The sequence below is a fragment of the Cataglyphis hispanica genome, chromosome 2, assembly GCF_021464435.1.
Source record: "Cataglyphis hispanica isolate Lineage 1 chromosome 2, ULB_Chis1_1.0, whole genome shotgun sequence".
Taxonomy (NCBI): domain Eukaryota; kingdom Metazoa; phylum Arthropoda; class Insecta; order Hymenoptera; family Formicidae; genus Cataglyphis; species Cataglyphis hispanica.
Window position 1 is genome coordinate 15,138,026 of NC_065955.1, and position 6,015 is coordinate 15,144,040.

The 6,015-nt window shown below is 28.7% G+C and overlaps 1 long non-coding RNA gene across 1 annotated transcript; it reads right to left on the reverse strand.

The window, feature by feature from the left end:
* Window positions 1-217: 217 nt before the first annotated feature.
* On the reverse strand, window positions 218-1,375 carry LOC126856869 (uncharacterized). Its single transcript, XR_007688421.1, has 3 exons — window positions 1,072-1,375; window positions 648-726; window positions 218-363 (listed from the first exon to the last, which is right to left on the reverse strand). It is a non-coding gene; the product is annotated as an uncharacterized LOC126856869 (long non-coding RNA).
* Between the last annotated feature and the right edge of the window lie 4,640 nt (window positions 1,376-6,015).

Below are 6,015 nucleotides of genomic sequence, written 5' to 3' on the forward strand. Positions count from 1 at the left end.
AAATAATTATCAATATTTCATAGAAGAAATAAAGTTAGTACGTCTTCTACATTAAATAAATTAAATAAAATTTCCATCGAGAAAAAGATTTTATATTTTTTTCAACTTTTTGTTTTAATTTATATTTTAAATTATTAATATTTCTAATATGTTTTAATGTATATTTAAAAAGTCTATTATAAGTTATTTAATTTAATTAATCTATTCTAGCCCATCCATTTTAAGGCAACGGATCTATTTATAATTTACAATCTACATTTGCAACTACAATATCTCGCATTCGTCACCTCAAAATAAAATAAAATTTATCACTCACCGGCACTGATGCGCAACAGCGGAGATTAGGTCTTGAAGCTACGTTGTCTGCAACACACAAATATAAAATCCAAATTATAGCAACGTTTAAAATAATTAATATTTCAAGAAATTATTATTGTACGCATCGAATGTTTTATCCGATGCGTAATAATAAGAAGGTATATAAATATGGAATAATTTTATAAATTCTAAAAAAGAAAACTATTTTTTTTTAAATAAAAACTTTTATAGTATGAGTCTCTCTTGTTTAAACTATTCAAATAATGATCAAATTGATTTAATGTATGTACGGAATTTATAATAATTAATATAGAAATAATAATACTTACCCTTGGGTTGCTCCGCTGGTGCAGGATACCTCTCCTAGGCCTCCTCCTCCTCTCAGAATGTTAGGGACGCCACGTTGATCTATAACATAAATAGGAAATGCAAATTGTAGTGACGCTTAAAATAATTAATATGTCAAAAAATTTATTGTAAGCATTGAATTTTATATTCGATGCATAATAATAAACAGATTAATAAAACAATTTTATAAATTTTGAAAAAAGACTAATAAATAATAATTTCATATAAAAACTATAATTTAAAAATGGAAACTTTTACAAGATTATAGCTTTTATATAACAATCTTTTTCTCTTTAATTCTTTCTTGTTTCAATCATATAAATAAAAAATTAAATTACGTAATTAATTGCTCAATTTAAATTGCGCATAATTATATAATTAATATGCAAATAACAATTTATTTACCACAGGGTTGCTCCACCGACGCCCGATGCCTCTCCTAGGCTTCCTCCTCTTCTCAGATTGATTCACACGCGCGATACTTTAAACGACACTTCCGCACTTTTATTAAAAGATATTTCCGCACTTGTACGCGCGATACTTTCAACGACACTCCCGTACTTTCCCGAATTTCGCGACGCGAAAACCGTCCGCGGCACGATGACGGGACCGACGCCGCGAAAAGCCGTCCGCGACACGATGACAGCATTAATGATACGACGAGCCATCCGCGGCACGATGACAGCAACGACGGCGTTGGGTGCTTGGTTTTCCCCTTTTCAGTAAACCTTTAGAGACCTTAAGGCCCTTAAGGCACCGTTCAGGTACTAAGCCCTCCTACCACGGCAAGGTTACACCCTAGGAGGGTATTATATGTATATAATTTTATAATATGATATAGCATATTACAAAATTATATACATATAACGTGAGATTATATTTGAGAATAAGAAATGTAGATAAAAATTATTAAAAAAATTTTGTTAATAATTTTCAACTTCTATCATTTTGGTTTTTTCCTTCACAGTAAACCTTTAGGACACTTAGGTCCTTAATGCACCCCAGGTATTTAAGCCCTCCCACGTCAAGATTATGCCGAAGAGAGTTATATTATATGTATATAATTTTGTAAAATAATATATATGATTTGGAATATATTTATTTTATAATTGAGTGATTATCTATATCGTATCCCTCTTTTCTCTCGATTAAAAGAGATGCGATGTAGATATGTTTTGAAAAAGCAAGTGATATATGTGTTATATTATACGATAATTTAGATTAAGTCTCTCTACATGTCTACATTATTGAAGAAACAAAAAAAGAACGAGTAATGTATATATTTTGAAATTATTATAGATGGCAAATAGAAATAAATATTTACCACACATACCTCTGCTCCGTTCCATTGTCGGATACTTTTTAGGACCTCCTTTTCTTCTTTTGTTCGCCTCTTTTCATTTTCTCATAAAATTCACATTCACTCACGAAAACAAAGTTTAATTACGATTAGTTGAATATGCGACAATTGCAGCATATTTTCCATCGGCACTCTCGATCGCAAAACAATCATAAGAGACACACATTTTATTATATCGTAAGAGAAAACTCGTAAAATACTATTTATTCGACATTTACACGACGTCAAAATCATGTCCCATTCGTTACAGCAATGCTATCTCTATTGCTGAATTAGTTTGTTTTATTTTTTATTTTCAAAATTTAATTAATTGTTAATTATAATAATCATAGCAAATTATATTTTAATATTTGTCGCTATCGCATTTAGAAAAAAAATTCAACGGAATGTGTCGCACTACTTTATTGCTCGAGCGTTGCTGTATGAATGATAACAAGGCTAAGTCGTAAGACGTTAATAATAGCGCGCTAATGTTTACATCGCCAAGGCCGAATACAATGTTATTGATAATTCGTAGCCGAAAATATTTTGCGTACTATGACGTATATACGGTGTGGAATATTAAATAATACAAGTAGAATATTAAATAATACAAGTATTTTAAATTATAGATTAATTATTTAATAAACGATTAATATATCACGAAGCTTATTATTATGTTAATCATTATTCGAACCTGCAATTTGACTATTTTATTACGCGTTCTCAAGCCGAATCATATTTAAATTGTCGAAAAATTAAACGATAAAAAATTGGATAAAATGTAATTAAAAATCAAGTATTTTTAAAGAAATAATTATTGTTTATAAAGAGAGAAAGAGAGAGAAAGATCACGATAAAATAATTTACAATTTTGATTCTAATCATTTCAATTCTTGATTAAAAAGTCACGCAAAATACGCGCTTTGAAATTTATCCATTATGATATAATTACGTATTATTCAAAATTTAAAACGTGTAAAAGATAATTCATTATTTATCATATCAAATTATCTCTCGATCCTTGTTGCGATCGCGTTTAGAAAATTTGACGGAGCGTCTCGCATTGCTACTTTACTGTTCGAGTGTTATCGTGCGAATGATAACACGTAGGAAAGGAATTCGAGTGTCTTACTCCACCACAATTCTATTCAAATGTCGCCGTATGAATATATACGTGTTTATAGTATTGTAAAATTAAAGAGAGATGTAGGTAAAATAAAATAAAAAAATAATGAAGTATAAGATACTTCAAGAATAATAGGATATGTCCTGTTTTATAATTTACAAAGACGTATTTGCGCATTAATTAAAAAATGTAGTAATTAAAAAATTATTAAGAGTTATTAGTAAGAAATAACATTTTTGCAAATCGAATGGAAATGGTGATGAATGGTATCTGAAGCCGTATATGCGGTTAAACAAGAAGTATTAGTGAATTGACAACCAAATGTAATTTAACTAACTCACATATTAACGCGATTTATGTCACTAATTGTTACAAGAATCATTGACATAGGCAATTTGTAATGTAACCGATAACAAATTCGCACAAATTATTATACGTACAGAAATGATTAGAGCATGCTTCCGGTTGCGTGAATTAAAAGGTCGGATAGTGATTTACTTTATGTAAATTAAATGAAACCGTTACGAAGGCTCCACCTCGAAAGATCTTAACAAAACATGAAAACGGCCTCATAATTATGTGACTGGGATTGTACTGTTATTCGCAATGTATAATTAATACTTGCGAGATTAGAAAAGCGTATTTTTTTTGCGGATTATCTGTTGAAGTAACTGTTTGCCATAGGATTATTAGGATTGCCGGCGACGAAGGTTTTGCGCGTTCGTGCGTTTTCCAGATATAAATCCGAGATGATCATAAGCGAGATGAATTGTCAGTTGCGCTTATAATACCAATTAAAACGGAAAATGGCTGTGCATAGCGGTATTCTTTAAATTAATGGGTTTTGCTTTAGCCAGCTATACGGTTATTGGCTGACAAGATAATGGAAGAATCATTAATCGTCCAGTAGAGGTCAATTAAGTGAACGATCGTTAATTGGCTGTCGCAATATTTCGATTATATCATTGAACGTCGATTTAGCAGAGAATCATCGTCAAAGTTATAGAGCTCGATGTGGATTCTTTTCCATGTCACGTTCTTATCCAGGAATCTCTATTTGATAAAAAATTAATCCGTGTACTTGTGATAGCCAGACAACTTTTATAACGTGCATATTTCTTTTATAAAAGATACAGGAAAAATATTTCCTACTTTAGTTCCTGTCTACTTTAGAAATAATAATCAATTTTTGTTATTATATATATATATATATATATATATATATATATATATATATATGTATATGTATATATAATATCAGAAAAATTGATAATTATTTCAACTAAAGTTATTTAATATAGTTTCTTACAATGTAAAGTAACTGTTTGTTGTATAAGAAGAAGAAAAATATTAAAAGTAGAATAATAAAATATTTCTATAAGCTTATATATGTATATATATATATATATATATATATATATATATATATATATATTTACCTCAGAGATTTATTAATAAATTTAAAGTTTTATATTTTTAATTGGTATTATCTCAACGTATTTTAAAAATTATTGCTTAAATGTTAATTGTCGACATGATATATTATGGAGAGTAAAGATTCTATATTTTTATTTAATTTAAAAAATTTTTAATAGAAAGCCCTGGCATTACAACATGAAAATGAATTTGTGACAATGTTTTGCTATAAGGATATAATTTTATACTTATTTTTTACTTTCTTTTGATAAAATACACTATTTTTTTCTACTTGTATTTTCTTGATTTATTATTTGATTATGATTACAATTTATAATGTAATTAATACTAATCACGGATTTAAGTCTAAGAATAAGTAATTTAAGAAATATTTGAATATTTGCCTTCAGTATCTTTGATAATAATTGAGGTCATCATCATGTGTGAAGCATCATGTGTGATGAATAAATTGAAAGATGATTCATCATTATTTTATCCAATTTAACGGTCAGTCTCATTACGGAAGTTTTTAGAATCTGGCCTTCGCGTCACTAGGTCGACGGATCATTGCTCGCGTTCCTTATAATACGGTCAGTTTGTTTTGACGAAAGAACAGTTAACGTCTTGTCCGAGATCGCGGATAAGAAAAGCCGAGTTCTCGAGTAAGTCTTTTCATCGCGTGAATATCCGCGCATATATCCAGTATTTGCTACAATTATACTTGTTTTAATAACGTTTAACAGTACACAAACAGCTCTTATTCACACGACTAGCTATTACTTCATTTGACGCAAATGATGTGTATGTATATTCGATGCATATTTAATGTCTTATAACAAAAATTGTTAATCACTTATAATAGTGAGTGATTTACGTTACCATTATGTTTTCAATATTAGTGGTATCACTAACTTTTTGACAGTTAATCTACCATGAAAAAAAAAATGTGTAATTACCTGTTTCTTCAAAATCAATTAAATCAAAATTATACACATATACTTAATATTTGAATTGTCAAATACGCAGCCATGATAGGTTTTTATTAATATGAAGTAATGTAATATTAAGAGATAATTCATCAACATCGAAGAAAAGAAGCAACAATACTTGCGATTATCGATTTATCATGTCCTTTTATTAGTCTTAAAGCTGTAACGCAATGCATTGAAAAATTAAGAAAGAAGATTGCTTAAAGCGTTTATCTATTGTCTATTATCACAAATCATGTTTTATAAAACAAAGAAAATAAACACATTTAATTTACTCGGATAATTAAGAACCAAACGCGGATGGTTGCAAGAAAAATTATTTTTCTTTGGCTTTTAACTGTCTACTTAATTTAAATTGTGTTTTTCATGAGAGAGCCGTTTCAATTTCGAAGAAAATGAAATTAAAAAAATATTTTTTCCTCCTTTTTACATCAAAATCATATTTATAAAGACAGAATGTACGACAAATTAATATT